This window comes from Strigops habroptila, chromosome 2 (assembly GCF_004027225.2).
Source record: "Strigops habroptila isolate Jane chromosome 2, bStrHab1.2.pri, whole genome shotgun sequence".
In the NCBI taxonomy this organism is placed as follows: domain Eukaryota; kingdom Metazoa; phylum Chordata; class Aves; order Psittaciformes; family Psittacidae; genus Strigops; species Strigops habroptila.
The window spans coordinates 40,665,612-40,690,292 of NC_044278.2; the positions used below are offsets into that span (position 1 = coordinate 40,665,612).

Below are 24,681 nucleotides of genomic sequence, written 5' to 3' on the forward strand. Positions count from 1 at the left end.
GGAAGACACCACACTGGAACAGGTGGATGCCCAAAGGAGGCTGTGCCCTCCCAAAGGAGAATGTTCATGGGAAGCCCGTGGTGTTGTAGGCTCCTGGCAGGACCTGTGGCCCCATGGAAAGAGGAGCCCATGCTGGAGCAGGTTTGCTGTGGGACTTGTGACCACGTGGGAGACCCACACTGGAGCACTTAATGAAGAAGTGCAGCCTGTAGGAAGGACTCATGTTGGAGAAGTTTGCGGAGGACTGTCTCCTGTAGGAGGAATCCCACACTGGAGCAGGGGAAGAGTGTGAGGAGTCCTCCTCTAAAGAGGAAGGAGTGGCAAAGACAACGTGTGATGGACTGACCACAGCCCCTTCGCCATCCCCTGCACTGCTTGAGGGGAGGAGATAGAGAAGCAGGGAATGAAATTGAGCCCAGGAAGAAGGGAGAGGTGTGGGGAATGTGTTTTAAGATTTGGTTTGATTTCTCATTACCCTTCTCTGATTTGGTGATAATAAATGAAATTAATTTTCCCCAAGTTGAGTCTGGTTTGCCTGTGACAGTAATTAGTGAGTGATCTTTTTTTGTCCTTATATTAACCCACAAGCCTTTGTTATATTATTTCTCCCCTGTCCAGCTGAGGAAGGGAAGTAACAGAGCATCCAGCCAGGGTCAGCCCACCGCACCCAGCACAAGAACAGGCAGGTTTCTTGTCATCATTATTTTCACAGTCGTTCTTTGGAATGCTCTGTTCATCGTTTTTATGAATTTCAAAGAAATTATTTCTGAGAGAGAAGTGCATTAATTCTCTTTAGAATCTCATGTACAGAAAACATCGTAGTTCATCTACAATACAAGAATTCACTTGTCTACAAGAGTGGTTTAAACTTTATTTCATTGAACAAAATAAATTGTCTCTCTTTGTAAACTGGAAAAGAAATATTGTGAAATTACTGCTTGGGGAAACATACTCGTTTCCTGTATTCTCCGTGTAGTTTGTTTTTCTCTAGTGATATGAAAATGTGGATGTTTTTTACCTTGAAAATATTCAAAATGATGTGTAAGTGCCGTGAATGTGATAACCTTGCACTTATTAACTTGACTAAATGCACAACATTAATTTCTGCAATGGAAAGTAAAATCAAAACTAAAACTGAACAAACATCTATTTTTTTTCCTGTTGAGTTTCTTCAGGTGGTGTCTGGAGAGATTCCTTTGGCTTGGCTGTACTACTACCAGCACATGGCAAAACTGCTTTAACTAAGGAGAGCAGGAGAAGACATAAGGATGAAAAATTACTGGCCTCCCCTCCTGGAAATACTATTTCAGCCCTAGCTAGCTCCTCCATACTTCTGCAGTAGCAGCCTCAAAGCAATCCTTTCTCTCCTTGTTGCTTCCTTGGGCAATTATTACATCTTGTGACAGGACGAATACATCTTTGCCTAGCTGATTAAATGTACCTGAGATTAGTAAGAATAGCAATTTTTGCTGTGTGCCCAGTAGTGAGACAGAAGGGCCTGTGAAAGTGCTTCCCATCTAGATGTCTCATTTGGCTTTTGTCGCTCTCATGTAGGTAAGAACATACTGTTTCTAGATTGCTTTTTCCTATCTGTCCTTTCCCATCTTACCCATTAATGAAGAAAAATTATACCATTTTTGTACAACATGGGACTTGTTCTTATATCTATCTTTAGTAATTTCTTCTTTAAAACTTCTTAATTTACTTTAATAAAGAATGTTACACCAGTATTCTCACCACTGCATCATATATATCCTAGGATACCCCTAATGCCCTTGATTTCTCCTGCTCTTTCTCTGTGGCACATTGTAATTTCTGGGGTTTTTTTTATTCTAATTAATTATAGGATGTTGAGAGTTATTAGCTTGGAGCTTCTGACATATAAGTGGTGTGGGGCTGGTGCTCTGTAGTCCTTTTTAAACTAACTGTGTATTATATTTTTGCAGTCAGCCAGACTCCCTGATTGCACCAGTGCCAAATGAAACAAAGCCAGGAAGAAAGTGCAAGCACTGGATCTGCAGCCATCCCCACTGCTTGCCTGCTAGCACGCTCCCTGATTGGCTTTGGGTTGGCAGAACTGTGTCTCCCTGCCCTGACGTGCCACCCATCAGGTGCAAGTCACCCCATTACACAACACAATGCCTTCACATCACATCCAGTATCTCCAACTGAAAAAAAAAAAAACCAACAAACTCACAAAACCGAAAAATGATGCCTTAGACAACAGCAACAGAAGCGTTCCTCACCGGATAATCCCTCTGGGCCTTAAATGACAGAGCACAAATACAGCCTGGCCTAGCCACTTGGCCTCTGGGACAGGGAATGGTCCATGGCTCTGTTGTATTCAGCAATACAGGCATGGCCACTTCTCCAAATAGTTTCTGGCATCTTAATCCTGTAATTTAAAATTATGTGACACCCCCTCCCAGTCTTATTCCTATACTTAAAGGCCACTCTGAAACAGTAAGGGCCTAACAGAACTGGACTTTTTAACACTGGTTATGCAAATTTGACATAATAAAGGCCAGGAGTTCCTTAAGTAGTTTTATTCTTACATCTGACAGATGTCACTGCTATTGATGACCCTATCTCACATTGGCTATATATGAATTTTACATCCTCAGTAAAGCTTAATTGTACGTAAGATGGAGGGGTTTTTAACAAAAATTTGGTACCTGATGAGGCCAAGAGCCTAAGGAACTGCTAATAAAATATTCAGGATACCAAACAATGCTTGCCACGATACTCCACAAAAGCTAATTTACATTACTTCTAGCGAAACTTAGCCAAAACTTGGATTTTTATACTTAAATAATGCTGACATTACACTTTACAATCACATGACTTTCTTTTGGAAGCTAATATTCTTTTTATGCCAGGTGCATTATTCTTCTATTTCTTCACTTTTCAATAATGAGGTATCTGAGTACTGCCTGTCCTAACTAAACACATGCCATGTGAAGTTTCTGTAAGTCTGAAATAAAAAAAAATTAAAAAAAAAAAAAAAAAAAATCTCTTAGCTTCATTTGTGATTTGCATTGGAATGCCAGAGGAGGGGATTTTTGAACAGTATTTGGTAACTATAGGAACCAATCAGAAATACAGTATCTTGATATCGTAAGATAAGACATAGTCTAAAAGGTCTCTGCCTCACGCACATCCTTGTTTCCAGTGATTCAGTGAATGTACTCATATTGTGTGAGTAAATCTGACCTGTTCAATCTTACATACCTACATATTAGTAGCTACATGATATCATGTATAATATATCTACGAAATAACACTGAAATAGGCAATCCTTCTAATATCAGGATTTTTAAGCAGGCTTAAGCTATGAACAATTAATGTCACTTCCCACATTGCAAGAAGAAAGACCACTGTTAAGAACGCTTACAAGAACAGAAAGGGAGCAATACTTTTGGCTACAGTTCAGATTGGCTACTAGGCAGATTCTCAGCATTAAATACATACTTAAGTTAGAGTGGTAAAGCAGCAGAGATTGGCTGGGACAGCCACAGACTCCCAGCAAAGCAGAATGCCGCTACACGCTGGATGTCAGAAGAACCATATGGGATAAGTACAATAATCTAAATGACAAATCAGAATGACATTTCACTGAATAGCTGCAAATTTAGCATCTGTATTTTAAGACAGGTATGTGGGAGAGCTACTGCATACGGCACTAGCGAGACGTATTCTGGCATAATGCAGAGGCTTCTGGCCAGTATTCCCCAAAATATGAACTCAGTTCACAAAGTGCAAAGACAGCTACTAAAGGACATAACAGGACTAAAAGTCTAACTAGAATAGAAAATTTTAGCTTGTTTATTGTGATAAATATCAGGGAAGTTATTCTGTATACCATCAGGGAACAGACATGAGTCAGAATAAAAGCCATTTAGTGCCATAAAGGCACTAAATTTCAGCTGTCCAGCAATTAGTCTGGCCTTGAAAGCAGAAACCAGAGCAGAAGGACAAACCCAAAAGAAAACTGTTTTAAGAAGGAGTAGGGACTGCATAAAAATAAGGCCCTGTCTTCTGTTCCTAAGGATGGGTATTTATATTCAGAACTGGAGTATATCCTGAGTAGCAAATGATAAGGTTTAGAAAACAATTCACAATTAAAGTTTATGAGTCATTGTAAAATAGATCTTGAAAAATAAATACAAAGATAACTTGTTCCAGGAATTATTCATCTGCTGAACAACTTTACTGTGTTTGAGTAAAAATTAATATGGCAGCAGGAGCATGCATCTATAAATTAATGTGCTGGTTGGTACATGCTCTGCCAGTGTCTTGTCTTACATGGAAATAACTAGACAGAAAGAAGAAATTAAATATATCTCATATGTGAATTATGCTAAGTCATACTAGAGCTGGTTTTTTTTAAAGATCTAACAAAAAAACCCCAAACTTTTACAAGGGGCTTTGACTAGCCTCCTTACTCATCTTTACTGTCCTAACACCCATCATTCATAAAACACCTTTCTACAAATTTCTTTTAGTAACTCCTGTCTAGTCTGGAGATGGCTATTGGAGGACAATTTATAGGTCAACGCATTTTTCAGAACCAGACATCATGACCTATGAGCAACTCTCGCAATTCAATTAATTCTGAGTCATAAAGATAATAATGATGATATACTCAATTTAGATTGTCATAAGGTGTTTCACTTGGTACCATGTGACCGTCTGATTATTAAGGAAGTAAAACAACGCAAAGTCTACATTAAAAATTAAATATCCTTCAAACTCAAATAGATTAAAACTTGCTTATTAATAGGAGGCCAAAAGTCCAAATGCAAACTAAGAGCCCAAGTATTTTATTTAAATACTCTGAGTACTGTGTAATATGAAATTATGCTTACCTTCCCTCAGTGATAGCTTAGCTTTCTGTTTTCTAAACTTCAAGTGCTGAGATTTCACTGATGGTGGAAAGATTTATGCCACAGAGTTATGAAAAGTTCATGGGAATTTGTGCAGAAATTTCTTCTTCTGTAGGTAAAATCATCTTAAAGAATCAACATGACTGTGAGCAAGTTAACTGTTTTGATAGCCCAGTGAAAACTGGGCTGTCGATTGTTAATTCCTAAGTGACATCTGCAGGTGGGCTGGCATGGTAGAAACTTTCTGCTCTTCCTACCAACAGACCTCGCCTTTCATAAGAATTGGCTGCTATGAAATTTAGCCAGAGGTGGCTTTTTATAGCCTTCCTCAATCATCCAAGCAGACTAAAAAGATGGTGAACTCCAACCTCTGTTCTTTCAAATCCCTTCTCTACTGCAATGCCTACAAGAAACTGAGAAGTGGTAGCTGACAACTACTGTCAATAGTGTTGCCAATATGGTTTTTTTATTACCTCATGCTCCCCAGCTGCCCCCATCCAATTTCTATGTCTTGTATGGAATAAGTTCTGAGCGTGCACAACATGGAGGGAAATGGAAACTGAGTGATTATTAGTGATCTTGTAATAGTAAGAAATAATAATAATTCCTCCACCAACAGTACAATCCCTATACCCATCCAAACCCTAACCACAATGCCTTCCTCCTCCCACAGTGGACGTAACTGCCAGTTCAGGCGGGGCAAGGTAAAAGAACTTTTTCTGCAACTTAATCATAAAAGCTTTCTAAGGATATAGGCAGATGCACACTTTGTCTGTATAAAGCAATTGTATGGAGTAATGTATGGAGAGGAAAAGAAAAAATCTGCTGTGGGAAAAGTCCAGCTTGGCATTTAAAAGCAGTAACACCCTTAACTGAAACCTGTTGAGCAAACACGATCTGCTGGAGTGCTGTGCACATTTCAGCTCCGCTACAAATGGGAAACATGGCTGTGTCAAACCGCTTTTCAACAGAATTGTTTCACCAAACCTTTGTTTCACCAGCCCTTTTTTAGCAGGACAATTTGTGGAAAGGAGTGCACCACACCAAGAGGCTTTGTAGCTTACTTCTGAAGAGAAGCTGTGTTAAAAGTGCGATACCCTAAAGGGACCTGCATTGGAGACCCATTTGCCTTCCCAGTCCTGATTTGACAAGCAGGAGGGGCACACTTCCCCACCCTGCTGGGGTGAAACAGGCAAGAGAAAAGGTGCCCAGCTCTGCACTGACCTGTCTCAACAGCATATCAATGATGGGAGTCAGGTTTCTGAGACTTTTCAATGGGCAACAAAAAAAAGAGAGACATAGGCATCTTATAAACACAAATAAAGCCAAACATACCTCCAAAGCGTAAGATTACGAGTGAACTAATTTACTCTTATGAAAAATATGTTTATAAATATGCTTTTCATATTTATGAAATAACTCTCTCCATTCAGTCTTCCCTTTCATGTGTGCATGAGTTTTACAATGTAATAATTAAAAAGTACCATCTATGTAACAAAATCCCCAGAAACAACTGCAGAGCCTGTGATTATTAGCTTGCAATTCAGAGGAAGAATACAGCATGCATTAATGCTTTACTGAAGGAAACCCATCCATCTTCTCAGACAGAAGTCTGTTTTTTGTGCTCTCCTCACATTGCAAAACACCATACCTTATCATATCTTAACATCTCACAGTTTCTAATGTATCTATTCCCTTAGTGAGCCAGTGAGGTGAGAAGTGCTATCACCCCATCCTGCTCGTGGGAACTGAAGTCAGGCAATATGCCTGCACTGCCAAGTAATGCAGTCCCTGAGTAAACTCCCTCACACAGACCACCTACACTGCATAATGCAAGTTCATTGCTGGCTTCTGTTTGGAGTTAACAGAAAAGGAATAAGGTTCACTCCAAGGATTGCCTCTAATACCAAGGTGACAGGCTTGTTTTGGACTGTATTGAACCATCCTCTGATACCATCCCATCCCTAAGCTTATAGGAGGGGGGAGCTGCAGTTCAAACAATCAAAACTACAAACACCCCCAGAACCTACAGAAAACAACAACAAGTAATAGTAACAACTAAGTGCCGGGACCACCATAGACGGCGGAGAAGGGACACAAGGCCAAATGATAAATATTGTGGTCTTGGCCAACCTGCTAGAAAGGGGATGGGCACCAAGCTCTGAACTGCTCTCCACCACTTGGCTGTCACAGCCTGGAGCACACTGCCCACTTTCTCAGCTCCTGGCCACAGAGATCTGCCATGGAGGGACAGCTTCCCCAGCCAAGCCCCCTCCTTCACTTGTGAGCTGATGTTAAGCCAACGCTTGACACCGGCCTAGGAGGCAGGGATCTCTCCCTAGGGATGACATACATCAATGAAAAGATTACGTGATCAACCCAAAGTCATGCCAGGGGCCACTGACCAACACTTGGGATTTCTTACATTCTTAATTATTAACAGCCTTTAATATTCATCCAAAAGCAGCATTCCACATGCCTACAAAACCACAGGAATGAAAAGACGAGGTGGCAGTGCCAGTCCACAACCCACCTCCAGGAAGAGGCAGAACTTTGTCAAAACCAGCCCCGCAATCTAATTGCAGAGCTCTCGTTATTTTAACTGGCAGGTATACGGCTAATTGTCCATTTGGGTTATGAAATCTCAGAAACAACATACTACATAAATGCACTATTGCCATACAACATAAGCGATGCATGCAGAAGGGAGCCACAATCACTGCCAGTGACTGGTGACAATTAGAATGTCTCAACTGATAGAGTTAAATATATTCTACATTGCTTAAGATAATTAGTGTATTTGTATATCACAGCACATAAAATACAGGATCTTTTAAGGGTATTTTCTCCCCTATGGCTTTGTTTGCAAGTTAAATTTAGTGTTCATTAAAAAAGAGGCATGAACAGCCAGAGAAAGTGAAGTCCCCATTTGCTCATGGAAACTGACAAAGTAGTTCTTTTTTCACCCGTGCATTATAGACTGTGGCCACCTTAAAAGCTATGCACCATACATATTATGCAACAGTAAAAGTGGGCTAGATTTCCAGACATCAACAAAACACAACCTCCTGCTGAAATCAGTGATTCCGTATGTCAAACACCAACAGCTCTGTTATAACATTTTTGAGTTCCATAAACTAAATTTTATGGAACCCCCTAGAAGTATATGCTATTTTGATACTGAAATCAGTGGTAGTGCTCTCTTCTGTATTTTAACTATTTCTGCAAATCTAAAGGAAAGTGAGAGTTGCTGGACATCGCATTTTGTTTAATTTTTATCAAACAAAATAAATAATTTTATGATTTGATAAAAATTGGGCACCTTCATACTGAAGCTATTTTAAAAATAAGCTTTAAATAGTAAGAGGGACTGTCTGCCCTCTAAGATCAGCAAAAAGACAACTTGCACTTCAAAACAAGTTACGGACTTAAAGAAATGTGTATCTAAATTTAATTACAAAAATTTCTCTTTTTTTCGACGTGTTCCTTTCCCTTGTCTTCAGCAGGGTGGAGATGGGGAGTAGCTTTGGTTCTTTTTTTTCCAAGTCTTAATACATAATCCTTAAAACAAAATCAAAAGTTTGTGGGTGTAAAAAATTGTATTATTTGAACATAAGTCTTATTCTGCTATTTTTCCTCTACCCTGCAATAACCTTTCGACTATAAATTTCCAGTAAAAGAAAAAACTTAAGAAATAAAATTTCCTTTTTAAGCTGAGAATGCTTAAAATTTTGGTGTGAATTTTGGTACAAAAAAATACAAGATAATGCTACAGGAAACTGCCTCTAATTGAAAATTTAGTCATCCTCATTCTTCACAATAAAGCACAAGCTTAAAAGCCTATTTGAGAGCACTCTGCAAGGTTAAAATCACAGCAACAAAAATAATAATAAAAGCAGGGATTGTAGAACCACAGTCCCTGCCAAATAAACAATAAATAAATCATTTCTGTGTTTTGGGTGGACTACATTATATTCACATGTCTGTTTTTCTGTTCAGGTTTCATTATTAGATAAACACCAGTCTGACCACATATATTGCTTTCAAGCAATAGTTTTCATTGTCTGTATCAGTTTGGGGTTAAGCACACCAAAATACGTGTTAAAATCTTGACTCTTACTGTAACCTAAACCTATCTACCTGGCACGCAGCTCCTGCCAACCTATGAGGTGTACTGCCTGCAGCTTCCCCTACTTCATGAAACACAGACTCCGAGTTATGAATTCAGGACCAATACAGAGCCAGTAGCCTATCTTGCACATGTCAAGATACTGTCGTTCAGCTGCCTGGTGGCCTCTTGACTTCTTGATTTTCAGAAACTTTGGACCAACTCGTGTGGTAATGCATGAAGGAGTTCAGATGGAAAAACACGTGTAGGTCTAAACTAGACATGCAGGCAAGACTTTGCACAGCGGGTCTTGATCAGGTATTGCAATGCCCAATTCAGTGCTCTTGAATTCCATCAGAACAAATTAAAGGGACATTTCTGTCCAACAGTGAATCGGATCAGGCAGGAAAGCATAAGAAAAGTGAAACTCTTGTGGTTAAACACCCCTTAAGCGTGTAAATACAAAGATAAAAGGTAAAGGTAACATCTGAAAACTGACGTTATAGTTGTATTTTCAATATTGACACCTACAATTCTGCAAAAAAAAAAAAGACGTGTATATACATATACCTCTGCTTACATACACGTATACCTCTGCTTATATTTGTATATATGCATGTATATATACAACAGTATTACTTGAAAGACACCAAAATAAACACAGATTAAAGCTAAAAGATTCATTTTGATATGAGGCATTTGAGATGGCTGGCAAGCCTTATTTACACATTTCCTGTGGTTTTATATATTTAAAGAAACATCAAAGGTTTTTAACAAGAAAATTATATTCTCACAGCCATAAAGTATACTCTTGTGATTGCATTAGAGTGGCTGTACAGTACTTCTTTGCTGGCTGACAATGGGTTTTGCTACATTAATTGAATAAGTCATGTGTCTGTGATCTTTATTTATTAAAATTAATGCAATAATATCTATATTGAAGGTTCATATTGGACTCAATCTGGCAAACTGAATGAAATGGCTTCACTGGAGTTACTCTAAGCTTATTCTTGATGTAACACAGAGGTCTGAAAGGAGTTTCTCTGTGAAATCGGTTTACCTTTGCTTCACTTCATATTATTTCCAATCAGCAAACACCAGTAGCCTCAGAGCAGAGAAAAACATCTTGTATTAAACAAAGCTACGGAGACCATGAGCCTCTAGGCGACAGGTTGTGGTGGGCACTGAGCCTGCTGGCTGGGTGTATTCCTGCAGCCGGCTGTGACAGGGGAAATGCTGCCGGCGTAACCACTGAGCTCTGTGGTCGGGCCATGGTTGAAAGCCGTCAGCTGGAATTAGCCCAAAGAACAGCACTTGAGCACGCCTTGTCATTTCTAGTAACAAGACTTGAAACAAATGGCAGAGGTTTCGTATATGAAAGTAGAGATCTCCTCGCCTCTAGGATTATCTCCTAGCAAAACAGCAACTGCTCTCCTTTGGCCTTCCCTTTGGAAAAGCTGCTCTTCACAAAAGCACTAATACCTGTGAGCATACAACAGGTGATGGCCCTGCACCAACACACAAATTCATCACAAGAAATAAGAGAATCTTGCTTGATTATAAATCACTACACACTGAGACCAACAGCAGTCTTCCCCACAATTCCCTGGGCACTGGATTAAGACTTGATGAATAGGAGCAAACACAGGGTCAAAGTTCGCCATCAAAGCCAGGAAGACCTATTACAATTAATATTTTTGTCCTGGTAACTAGGTGGGTTATATCTGAACCCTGGCAAAAAGGAAAAACACAAACTACCTTTGATTCATGCCCATCCATATTCTGTACACAATTAATGCAGGCAACATGGAAAAAGAAGAAGATTAATAGCAAGGTAACCTTAAATTAAAAAGACTGATTAGTAAAAATTGCAGCTGACCCAGCCACCCCCAGTAGTATGACTCACAGTACTATTTTCATATTTGTATTATTTAGCATCTAAAGACCGTAGCTGAGAGTCCTGTTCTGCTAAGAACTTGCATTAAGTACTCCGATATTATCTTGCTTGATAACAGAAAATGTTTTCATTTCATTAAAATTTTATGTGTAAAATGTCATATTTTGATTCAATCCTCCCAAAATAAAAGTTCTAAATAATAAAAAAAAAAACAAAATTAAAAAAAAAGACAACAAAAAAACCCACCCTCTAACCAACATGGAAATTACTTTTTTTCTGGAGGAAAGCAAATACTTCCCACAATTTTCAAGGGCTGGCAGAAAACTGAATTTCCACTAAGGTAGGGAGAAGAAATTGACATTAAATCTTCCTCTAACCTTCCACTATATATAATACAATACAAATCTTAAACCAAGAGTTTATATTACAAAAGATAAAACACTTCAAAAGACAAGAAGGCAGGAGGTGGTTTTGTCTTCCAGAGTTTAGAAACAGGAAATATAAGCATTGATAAATCTAGTAAAGTTTTACAGAGAAGCAGTATTTGGAACTAGTGAAACAGACTGATTTTAGACGTTGGAGGTCCAATACCTTCAAATCAATTTTATTAAATATCAGCAGTCCTGGAAAAGTAGTATGGCAAAGCAGTAACTGGAATTAAATGTCATTCATCTGGAATTTTACTTTTGGTCTTATGCTGAAGTGTTCAAAATCCATTACTAAGGACTTGTTTCTTTGTTTCTATCAGGAACATTCAGAAAGGGGAAACGTTATAGTGATACCTTATTAGAGCTAGCATCTGGCTCTCAGTTGCCCTGGAAGCACCTCTCCTTACAGTAATGACAGAAAGGGTCTGCGGTTTTGTGAGCCTTTGTAGAAACCCATCTTCCTTTGCCACCTACCCTAATTATTTCTATCTTTGCTCCAGACCTACAAAACTAATTTTAGGATGCTGAAGAAATAAGAGACATACATTACATAAGCTAATATGGTAGAATTAAGCATTAAGTGCTACTACAAATGGACACAATCCAGAGAAAACACTAATTAAGGAAGGTCTCTTGTAAGTGAGCAGCCATAAATAGAAGTACAGTGCCTGTCCACTGAGCCATGTGATTGCCCTTTAATAGAATATACATTATAAAGGACTGAAGAGGCAATAGGATGGGGGATATGTTAAACAAACTAAACATTAAAATATATCTATAATTCCGTTAACCTGCCCAATTTTTAGAAATAACTAGCTGAGAATGTACACCAACACTGCATATATTTTTAGTAATTATTTTTAAAGGGCTTAATAAGTTTCCCATCATTGCAATTGAAAGTACCAGAGACAGCCTAACAAGCATTTAAAAATCTAGACATTTCTTTCTATGAAGAAAGAAAATATGAGGGTTGTGTATCTTTTAATGACGGAAATTGATAAGATGACTATGCTGTCAATAACAAAGTGAAGCTTTACTGAATTTTACAAAAGTTTACAGGATTTTATTTTTCTAATCAATGTTAACCTATTTAAGATAAGAAGCAGCATGAGCTTTTTTTCATAGAAACTAACAAAAATGAGGAAATTAGATGATAAGGCTAAAGACTGATCCAAAACCTACCAAGGGCATCCTCCCATTTCCTTCAGTGAGTTTTGGATGAGGACTTTAGTAATGAGGACTTAAACAGCCAAATTCGGTTGCCCAGACAGTGCTAATAAAGTCTTTATTAAGCAGTACTGCAGTTGCCAGGTTTGGAAATGGAACAGGTAGTGAAGAACTAAAGTCACAGGAACACAGAGTCCATACAGTCAGACAGTAGACTTCCAAGAGTAGCCAGTAGCCAGCCTTTGGAAGAAGCATCCTTTTACGCTAGAAATCACAGACATACACATCCACTGATTACACTGTAACTGGAAGTTAGCGGGTGGTCCTTGGGGTACACAAGGTGATAGCTTTCCAATCTCACTGTTACACATGCTGATAATCTTGTTATCTAGCTATTACAATGTAAAATTCTAAAATGATGTTTTTATTCATGGACTTACTTAAGTTATTCTATTCTACTAGACCTTTTTCTTCACTGTATCCTTGCCAGTAAGAGACAAAGCATTTGAATGAAGTATGTTAGAGTGCTCTCCTTTACTCATTTTAGATTAGTCACAATTAAATCTTATTGGTCATCAGGAAAATATATAAGAGAACTCAAAGTATCTTTCAACAGCCTTCAGTATTCCCCTGTTCTCCATATCCTATCTTCCTCTCTTTTCTGAGTAACACAAAACCTTCATATCTTTCTTCAGATGGTGATCTTTTTATGTGAAGTTTTTTCTTTTTGCTGTCATTCTCTGTTCCTTTCTTCCTTCCTTAATAGGTTTCTGGATAGGAAGTGACCAAAGGCAGACACATTATTCATACTGAATATGAGAGTCATCAGTTGGTAAGGCAAGTATTACACAGAAATACTAAACAAAGTTTTGCATTCTTTTTTTAATATATATAGCTTCCTTCCGCTATGAACTGAGTAAACACTCTGAGCTTTTCTATAATATTAGACTAAGGATTTTCAAGAGTACCTGTTGTTCTGTTGGAGAGGTATACAGTAAATATTCAGATTGTACCTTCCAGAGTGTTACCATGTATACTTCTAAACTTATGGATGATACCATATAGCCCTGGCTGGTATCTTTGATAGTCCTTTCAAAGTATTAGCATTCCAAAATAAATCTGTGTTGTCTTCAAATAAACTGTGTTTACAGATAATTTAAAAAAGTATATTAATAGTAAATCTACCCTCAAAGCCAGCTACCATCTCATCGCATGTTTGAATGGTGTTACGTTTCCTACACTTAGTATAAGAAATAATGAGAGTACTTCCTCTTTACGGCTTGCTCTCAGTCTTCCTGTGTATGTATGTGAGAAAATGCATACGTATGGCAATAAATACATATGCATGCATACACATAAGTGGGCATATGCATTTGTGCATGTACATAACTAAATATACATATATATGTATGTACAGAAACAGTGCCAACCAGTGAACCTGATTTAACATTGGTGTAAGCACACCACCTTCAGCTAGGGGACCCCCCCAAAGACATATCTAGTAGAAACTTCACATGCCTTTTCTGTTTTCTAAGAGGAGATGCTGAATAAAATAAACTCTGTGTAATAAATACGCAAATCTTATGGATAGATTGATACACGACAAACACACATATATCCATCATGCACACAACTTGCTGAAAAGGAAATACCATGCATTTCCAGTTACATTATTCTAAAATGAAGGGGGGAGGGGGGAAAAAAAAAAAGCTTTAATTTGGGAGGAGACAGCCAGAAAGCATTGAAGAAAAGTCAAGGATGCAGGAATGCCAAGGTGCTATATGGTAACAGATGTGCCGTGCTGCCATCCTGAAATTCTGCGCACTGAGCATCAACCTGACAGACACAGGTCTAAAATTGTTGCCAGGGATCACTGCCACACAAAAGCATCCTGGCCAAACACATCCCTTTGCAGACATAGTGGCTCCATCCCAAGTCTTCCATCACACCGATGTATCTTCTTGATATAGCAATTATCCTTGAGGCATATGATCCACTGAGTTCAGAGTCAAATCCAGTAAAGATGCACTGCCAAATGGATATAGGCAGGGACGAATGTACATGCAGGTCCCTTACACCATTCAGACACAGCAATTCTCAGTCTGAGACAACTGGTCTGGGAACTCAGCCAAGTCACTGATGGTTAAACAGGCTCATAACCTCACCAGCACAAGCCTTTCCCCATACATTATAATGATGCACATTTCTGTGATTTCATAGTACACTTACTTGTAAGAGCATTGTGAGATTCCACTCAGTTTGTGCTTTGTCAGAAGAGAATCTGATTCATGTAATATATCTGTCTCTTCTGAAGTAGTCAACAGGTAACATTATTTTTCTCATGTTCCTGCTACTGATCTATTATTTTATGCAGAAGTACCTCAAGTTTCCTCAGCTGAAAGATCACGGTCTCAAGTGTGTGACTGGAAACATGCATGAAAACATGGCCCTCACACTGAAGAGTTCAGAATTTTCAAAAACACTCGAGCAGGGGGAGCTGGGAACCACAGTAACATTAAGCATCCGGGTCTCACTAGTGAAGAGCAGACAAAATGGATATAGAAATATACCCCATCTCTGAAGAGACAGAACCTACATCTCCAATGTCTGTATATTTATACGCTTTTCTGCCCCCTTTTTAACCCATTCTGCTAGTCTCCATCTTCTTCCTCTTTTACAATGCACTATTCACTGAGAACAGCTGTGAAGGACCAGAGAACAGAAAACTTTGACACCACTAGCCAACCAATCGCCAAGTAGTACAATCCTTTGCCTGCCTGCTAATTGGATAGATTTGTATAGATTGTATTGGTCTTCTCAACACATGAAATTAGGTTTCTGTGTTCCTTTTTAAAAGCTACAGTGAGCATTTCCTAAACTATGCCCAGAATTAAAAATAAAATGGAAATAATATCTACTGAATTGGCAAAAATCTAGATGTTTTCATTTTCTCCCTTTCTCCTTCTTCATCCACAATCAAAAAATCTTTGTGGGCAATTGCTGCAGTTGATGCTATGACCACTGAAGGACTATTGTTTGTCTATGTGCTATTCTTACAAACACGAAATTTCTCAGCACAGAAAGCAGTTAAGAATGATGACCTTGGTTCATTTGTTCAGACCTAGTTATTGAGGCATAAATAGTGTGCTGTGTAACACCATGAAATGATCTAGGAGTACCTATAATGCACAGGTACAGTGAGACCTAGAAAAACAGAGTATCCAGTGCTAAAACAGAGAATCAGCATTACCTGATCTCCTTGCTCTGGTCTTACATAGCTTTGGCAAATAACACAGGGTTTTTCCCTTTTACAATAGATGGAGTTCCATTGTGACTAGCTTAGAGGAACATGCAAAGCTTGAATATTAATATTAAAAGACCACACAACCTTTCATCTTCATTCTTCCCTCTCCTCCCCCCCTCCAAAAGAGCTTTCTTCCAAATGTGCATTAATTTTAAGCTATCACAAGTAAAATTCATTTCTGCATTTGAAATGGGTTTTCTTGTTTGTCTAAGAATATGAAAACAATACAAAAGTGCGTGAAAAATGGTAGATTAAATGATCCTCCTGAGTCACTGTGGTGATCATGTTTAATTACATGATCTCATGTTTAATTACATTTTAAAATAAAACAAGCATACACTTAAACTGATAGAACATAATGGCTGCTGTAGATGTGCATGTAAAGACTTAAAGAAACACATGGATTACTGACCTGACAGGCCATGACGGTAATCCAAAATAGCCATTATGGTCTCTACTGTAAATTCTTATTTCACGGACCCCTGACACAACGGATGGCAACATGATAGAGGTTTATAATAGAAATGCTGACACAACTTTATCTATAGCTGTGCAAATGGTGCTGCTATAATTACAACTTGAGCACCACTAGATAAGTTGCTAGTTTTTAATCATATTAATCAGAGCTTGGATGTTTCAATTGCCATATATTATCATGCAGTGTGTACTATAAAAATAAGAAGATTCCCAGCCGCTGAAGATCATAGCTGTTATGAAACACAGAAGTATATCCAAACACTTCTCTGCAAGTGCAAACATACAAATGAAAACCTCAGTCAGTCATCCTTTTTGTGCTTTGTTTCCCAGTACATGGGTTCAACATAATAGCCACAGAAAGTACTCTTGAATACATTACAAGAACATCACTGAATAGCAGAAAAGCTTCATTAAGATCTGCCCCATATGTTTCAAATTTTCCTATCAGCAGCAAAACAAGTCTACTGTCTTCAGTGATAACGACAGTTAGAAGCCTGCTCCTTCAGAGAGAGGCACTGAGATTATTCTTCATGCACTGCTGTTTTCTTTAAAAGCTGGCTTTCCAGTGCTAGCGAGGAGTGGGTGGCAAAACTCACTGCTTTCAGTGGTCTGAGATTTGGAGCCTGGGAATATTTTATGTAAATATTTCTCTTCACATTTTCTCTTCATTTGTCCGAGTGATTTACAGTTTTACTTCAGCAAAGAAAGTTTCCTCTCAAAGATGCTATATTTGGTGCAAACTGAATGGATATTGCATTGGAGCTGAAACTCTCTGTTTTTACTGAGTGGGTATTGCTAGCTATAATGAAATTAATCTATTAATAAAACTTGGTTGCTCTCTATTACCCTGAATTTGCAAACCCTTGCACGCTGCATGCCAGCTTACGTGTACCATGTGATATATTCCCACACTGTCAATGCCTACTCTTTTACAGTACCAGTTTTATAACATTTCCTGTAGGCAATTCCTTTAAGATTGGTGGCACAGGTATGTAGCCTGTGTGTCACAAGAACTCCTGTAAGAAAAGAGCATGCCTGTAATTATGTGTGGTGGAACAGAGTATGCCATGGACAGTTCTGAAAACTGTAAGAGCTTTAGCAATGCACAGGAGTTGCCATAGTGTTATTCTGACCCCTGAAGGATGAAAACAGAGTTAACTTCACATCCTTTTTTTTCCAATTTATTCAGTATACTCTACGAATGTCAAACTCTATACTACATTAGCAGGATTTATTAGTGCTTGCCCGGACTTATCCTCCAGAAATATGAAAACAGTCATGAACTAATGGTGAATCAACTTTAAAATACTGATGTTTTCAAGGAAGCAGAGGTAAAAATGATTTTTCAGGCTTGTTCCATGGTAAAATTACTGTGAGCTTGATAGCGCATTAAATCTAGTAGGTATGTGAAGATCACGTTTATCAAGAGATGTAAAACCCATGCCCTAACCTCTTCTTAACTGAAAAGCAGTTTAGTGAAATTTTGCTGGAATGAATTCAGAGTGAAGTGAGGAAGGACACAGGCCAGTGATGATAAGATCACTCATTTCACCTGACTTGAGATTTCATCAGGCTTATAATTTTTTAGAAAATGCATCTGTCAGAGGGATGGGGCCTCAGCGGTGCCTTTGCAAGCTTAGCTGTCTTCCAGAAGCACTCTTCCCCCACTCCTCCCGAACAGATAAAAACAGGGATTTATGATTCTAAAATGGCTATTAAGATAAAGTATATCTTGATACTACTATGTTTGTAGATAATTCGCTAAAAAGGCCATCCAAGTTAAACCTCTGAGACTCCAGTCACACCTTTGGTCTTCACCTGCTCACTTCTGAGACGCTTGAAATATGTTAATGGACCACCTCTTAGGTTACCCATAAATGTAACAGGTAGATTAGGCTCTTAGATCTGACAATATTTCTCTCTAAAGTCAGTCACGCTGTACTGTAAAATACCAAAGCAGCATCCCACTAAAGCTGCAACGCAGTCACTGCACACACCGAGAGAGACAACGCTACCTGTGTTAAGTGCTACATATCCTCGGGGTGAAGCAGCACCAGCTCTGCCTTGAACACTGGAAGACGGGTCAGCAGAACACCACATTTGGGGGCAGGCGACGGCAAGGAGGGGAGGAGGATCGATTTTAATTTTGGGTTTGTTCCTCCTCCGCTCAGCTTGTTGCCATGCACTGAAGCCCCAGGTTGCCGAGTGACCTTGCCAAGGAGCCCGCAACCGGACCCGCTCAATGGGACCATTGTGCAGCCTCCTCGCAAGGGCTGCTTCGCGGGAGCCCTGTCCCCGGTTGTGGCTGCACTAGCAACTGGGCAGCCTCATACCGCCTGGGCTCTCTGTCCCGGGGAAACTCCGCTAGGCGCACGCTGAGGCAGAAAAAGGCTGCCTGCGAGAGGCAAGCCCCTTGTCAGGAGAAGAGTAAGGATGTCTCTTCCTCTGCCCAGGTCTCCATGCCCCGCTGCCAGCAGCACTACAAAGTTAACCCAAGTGATCGATAACGCTATATGAGCATATTATTCCACTATCGGCGACTAATGCCACTGATGTAATCAAGTTACATAATCGCCGTCTTTGCACAAATACATCCATCTTCCTACAGATAGATCTGCATATCTTCGTCCATCCATTATGCATGAACCCACCAGCAGTACATAAGGGTATGTATTTTCGCACACACTACAGAACTTTAGCGTTGCAGTGTGTTGCATTGCACAACATAATCACTATCGATTGCCTCAACCTTCCCCCATTCCCTCTATCAGAATTGATCGTGCAGAGAAAGATTACTAGTGTGCATTGCTTGGATCCCTTTAAATCTTTAAAGGCTGAAGCTTTTCCCTTGCTCGCTTCTGTTCTTAAGAACACAATCTTTTCTCTCCTTTTTCTCCCTGTCTCGCTTCACACCACAGCTAGCAGGAATTAATTCACACACGGTCCCTCAGCCAGATGCATGTATGTATGAAATACCAAAGATAGCATCTCTGTTTGCAAATCTTCAACTCCCATACACGTGGTCTGAGGTTTCAGTAGGTAAGTTATTGGGTGAAAAAAAAAAAAAATTTATCAGAGCAGTTGGATGAGAGATTTTCAGGCTAGGGACATATACGATATTTCTCTACGATCAAGATGAGATTTTTCCTTACCGTCCGTCAGTTCATAACTGCCTTGTAGGATTTAGAAGAACAGTTGTAACCCAAATTACGAGTGGCATTTAACACCCTTAGCACCAGAGCTCTGTACCACGATCAATAAGGATCGCCACCTTAAAGTTTAACAACTTGAAAAGCAGGATTTCATTCCCTCCATTGCAGCTATGAAATGCAGCAGAATGCTGTACAGAGTTGGAAACACTTGTTTTAACCAGCGGATGGGATCCGATCATCATATTAAATAGATTCCATCACGGAGAGCTTCTTTACTATCATCTTTTCAGTCAAAAAATAATATAACAGGGCAAAAAGGAAAAAAAGGAAAAAAAAAAAAAAAGGAGGGGGGAAATGAAAGACTCATTCCCAAATCCAGAGGGTGCAAGAACAGAGATGGAGAGGGAGATTTTTATCGCAAAAACCACTCACCAGAAGACCTACTGCAGTTATTCCACTCAACTGCCAATACCGCCTGTAGCCCTTCGCATCAGGGTAATGCAGCAATCCCGAAAGTACCCATCATTTCAATCCCACACCACCAAGTTTAGCAATGCCGGGCTTTTGCCTGGATAAAATTACCTTACCCTCAGGAGTCTCCCGCAATATCCCTCTGGTGCGATCAGTCAGCGAGGAGAGTGCCGGTCACCACACTGCGCACTCGGCCGGAGAAGCCCCGTGTTTACTCCTGGGGCTGAGCTGGCCGCGAGTTCCACGGACGCGGCGCCCATCCATCCACCGCCGCGAGCCCCGCCGCGGGCGCAGGTAATTCCATACAGACTTCGGCGGCGCCCCCCGCCCCCCACGAGTCGCCCCTTCCTCCCTAGTTCAGAAAGTGCCCGCGGCGCCGGCGGGAGGTACCATCCAGGTGTGGCGGGGGGGGGGGTAGGGTGTTGGAGGGGGCGGCCGGCCTGGGGGCCCCTGCGCCGCCCGCGGGCAGCTCCGCACCCGGCGCCCCGCCGCCGCCGCCGCCTCCGCGGGCCGGATCCGGGCTCTGCCAGGCACAAGTATCCAGCGAGCAGCGGTCCGGCGGGCTTCTCTGGTGCTTGGCGGCTATGGGGAAAGCGCTGCGGATGGGAAGAAGGGGGCGGCGGGGCGGGGGGAGGGTGGTTGCCGGGTCCTAGCACCCGCACCGCCGTGCCAGGGAAAAAAAAAAGAAGGGGGGGTGGTGAGGGAAAAAAATCTCCAAAGGGAAAAGAAGAGAGAAAAAAAATCGGTTGTCCGCTTGCCCCGAACGATACTAATCCCCGGTGAGAATGACAAGTGATCAGCAAAGAAGAGGAGGTCTTGATTGATAACCACAATCCACCCAAAATATCCTAAGGAACAGAGGCAGAGCGGGAGGGAAAGAGACAGAGGAACTGCAGCGTACGCAAGGCTCCCCTGCTTCCACGAGCCGGGCTCGATCGGCGCGGCGCGTCCTCCACCGGGCCGCCCGCCGGCGGGAGCTGCCGGTACCGCCACCCGATGGACGCCGCCGGGCTGCGCGCCCGCACCGCAGCGCCCGCCGAGGAGAAGGAGGCGGAGGAGGGTGGGTGTTTGGGAGAGGGAGGGAGCGAGGGGGGGGAGGACCCTTCGAAGAGATCCTGGAGAAACTCCCCAGTACGGGGCCTCCCTCCCTCCCGCCGCCCGCCTCCCCGCGCCGCCTCGGCCCGCAGCGCTGGGGCCGCGCCCGCCCGGGGCAGCGGCTGGAGCTGGGGCAAAGGCAGGGGCTGGGGAGGGAGCGGGAGGCTGAACGCCGGGTGCGCAACATGCGCGGGGGTCAGCCTGCTTCTCTTTCCCTGATGAGGTTTGATTTATCCCCCCCCCCGCCCCCCTTCCCCTCCGGTTTCCGAAGCTAAGTGTTGTTTTAGGAGAGATGATACATTATCTATTCTTGGATTTTTATAAGGCAAACTGTGGGCCTCGCTGTTGCCATGGGATCTTCTTTGTGCGAACTCTCTGAACTGTGTGGGAACAGTTTTATTTCCTTCCCTTCAGATTTTTTTTTCCCCCTTCTTCTCTGTAGCTCTTCTGAAGATATGTAGCCAAATGTAACTGCATTATTGCCAATTAAGATTAACAGCAGCTGCAAGGTGCATCTAATTAAGAATGTTAATTACTCCATGAAATAAATAGTCATTTGCAGATGTTTATAATACTAAACAAATGTTCCATAAAACCTAATTCTAAAATTCTGATGTTCCCCACAATAAATTGGACCACATTCCTGCACAAGGGTGCAGGGGAGTAGACACCCCCTCTTCCATAGAACTAGCCTTGCAGACACACACTTGGGGACTAAATATATGGAGTTGTCTGTCCATAGGTAGACAGTTGGGTCAAGAGGCATTCCATACTCTTACAACCTATTGCATGGGATGCGAGAGTGGAGGAGAGGGAAGTATCTGAGCAATGTGAAGTACCATGTACAGTTGCATATCTGTTTATGTCTGTGTAAATGGTACTCCCCAAAACAGGGATAAAGAGACTAGGCAACATTCCGTTACCAATAAATCCATCCTGGCTTCCTTGAAGGGCTGTAGAGAAGAATCCGAACTGCTACAGTTGTTAAACCCCCAACGTCTTACAAGAGAAGACAAGAGAGAAAAGAAAAGCAGCACGTGGGAAAGTGTGATTTTATTACGGAACATGATAAAGGATTATCGATAGATAACGTGCCATGCAGAGTCAGTGGGTTGCAGGAGAGGTGGGAGCTGTTGCAGAATTCATGGAGCTCACTCGCACCTCACCCCACCTCTCCTTATGATAAAAAGAATGGCATTCTTCATGCTGGATAAAGGAATAGAAGAAACCAGAAATGAATGCAACAACCAGTAATCAAATTTTAAAACACAGAAATTAATGTGACTGGTTAAGCCAGGCATTCAGGTACTACTATGATGAGTGATCCATATGCATGGGTAGCTAAAAGACATATGAAAAACTTTATGGGATTCTCTTTGTGGATCAGTACAGGGCATTTTAAGTTAGCAAAATGACTCATACTATCTACTTGAGAGAGCTGGTTTGGGTACTTGATTTAGAAGCCCAGGCATCCTAGCTGTTTGGGAGAGGGGGAGAAAGGGAAAGCGAGACAGGCTCCCAACTTTGATTCTCCCTGTTATCCTTTGAGAGAACTGCTTTCTTATCACTGAGAAGCAATAGCAGACTCCCAGCACAGGCACCTCCATTAAATGGTATCAAGAGTCTTCTTTGCTCCTGGACAGAATGATGAGTGCTCGAGGCTGTTCATGCTCTGCAATGGGCAGAGTAGGAAGGTGGTGCCTGGGGTTAACATGTCAGCCAGTCACTCAGTGCACTTGCCTTCAGTTCCTGATATTTTACAGATTTCTCTTCCACTGATAGGCAAGTCGTAATCTCTCTGTCCTTTTGTTCCTTTTCTCTATAATGCGAATTAACACTGTGCTTATTCACAAGGGTGCAGTGAAGGTAAAAAATTAGTGTTTATGAGATGTTCGTATACAGTGGTCATGGGAGCAATGTAAGTTCCCAGAGAGGCTGATTAAGGGTCTGGCAGGAGAAAGGGAAAATAAAAAAGGGTGGAAGCCAAAAGATGTGAACAAAATACAATGTAATTGCTAAAATGGTGAAACCAGACTAATAACACGGAAAAGATGTAGACCATTCACATGTGCAGAATACAAACCGCCTGTGTGCTTGGGTTAAATTCATTCCTGGGTTGAGGAAACTGGATTCGGCTCATTTCTCAGTCACTGAATTGCTATGAATAGCAATGCAGTTGTACAGACACAGGTAAAGAGATTTTAGATATTTTTTTTTCCTCAGCCACGTACTGAATCTCTATTTGGCTTTGTCCTCCTGTTAATAAGTATGGCATATATAATATAGAAGGGGAATCTCCTTTTTCCTGATCATGAGTTGAGTGTTTTCAAGATATTTTATCAAAGAGAGAAGCATAATCTTATGTTTTCTAAACATTGTTTTAATTCTGTGGCATTCAATACATGGGGTAATGTCAATGAGTAGTGTGCTTGTACTTGCACCAGTCCTAACCATTCCATGATTCTATGTATATAATCTTGAGGCATCGTGTCCCTTGAAGTAAGGAAGAGGCACAAACCACATCCTCATCTATATTTCAGTAAATTACTTTAAAAGGGTTATCCCATTTAATGTGTATTAAGGAAAGCAAAACAATGTAGTCAAAGTAAACTCCCTTTTCTAAAAGTAATACATATTTAAAATGAAAGGGCTGACAGAGTATATGGCTCTGAAGAGTGTTAACATCAGGCAGAATGCTTTTGGTTAGTAAGTTCAATTTGCTCAAATGGGTAGCATCCAAGATCTAATACTATCCCTTAGCGGCATGGTGCCCTTAAAGCTTTCTGGCCTCGTGCTCACCTTGCTGGCAAGTCTGTCCAGAGGGTCTTGATTTCTCACTACCTACCTGTGGACTTCAGATATTGAACAGTGTTTCCATTTGTATATTTGTTTCCCAATTTTTAACAAATGTAATGGGAGAAAAAGGCTAAGCAATACAAAACACCAGCACTTACACATTCTCTTACTTAGTGTGCACGTATAGAACTACAACGTGATAAAAATCTAACAGGATGGTAAACAAGCACAGTTTTTTTATATGAGGAAAACCCCCCTAAATTTCTGAAATGTACCTTCACTCCCCCACTGAAAACACCAAATAGAAGCCCTGCTCATGTAAAAATCTACATCTGAATCCCGTAAATTGCAGTATCAATCTAATTACTAAACAGTTTCAGTAAAGCAAAAAGATCAGCATTTTATCTATCTTATTTTTTCTTTTCCCCTTTTCCAAATACAATTGCATTTATCTGATTAAAAAACAGCTTCCCTTTTTGTCCACTTTTGTCATGACTAAGTAGTCTGGACTGCTTCAGAGAGAACAAAAATTGCATAAAACCTGCAAACTGCTATCTGGTTGACTTCTCTGATTGTCCTTGAATTCTTGTGTATTTTTTATATTTTTAACTTACATATAATTACATTTTATTTATGTTATGTGCTTTGTAGTGTAGATTACATATTACAGATTTCTAATAACTCCAGGCAAGAGTGTTCAAGAAAGCAGATATTTCAAAAAGAATAATCCATAATTCCGTATCTTGTGAAAATTTCAAAAGCAATTTCCTTTAGAGAGGAGCCTGACTCTGAAGAGTACATATCTAGTCAGGGAATAATACTCATTTCATAATGAGGAGATTTAATTGCAACAATTCTTGTTTATAGTCTTAACTGCAATTATATTTGTCTCTTCTTGAG

The 24,681-nt window shown here is 40.6% G+C and overlaps 1 protein-coding gene across 1 annotated transcript in view; it reads right to left on the reverse strand.

Annotated features, from left to right (window-relative positions):
- The window catches only part of IL1RAPL1 (interleukin 1 receptor accessory protein like 1), a 729,930-nt gene extending 709,083 nt beyond the window's left edge, over positions 1-20,847 (reverse strand). The window contains exon 1 of the mRNA XM_030476890.1: positions 20,007-20,847. The gene's annotated coding sequence lies outside the window, so the exon portion shown is untranslated. The remainder of the gene's footprint in view (positions 1-20,006) is intronic.
- Positions 20,848-24,681: the final 3,834 nt, after the last annotated feature.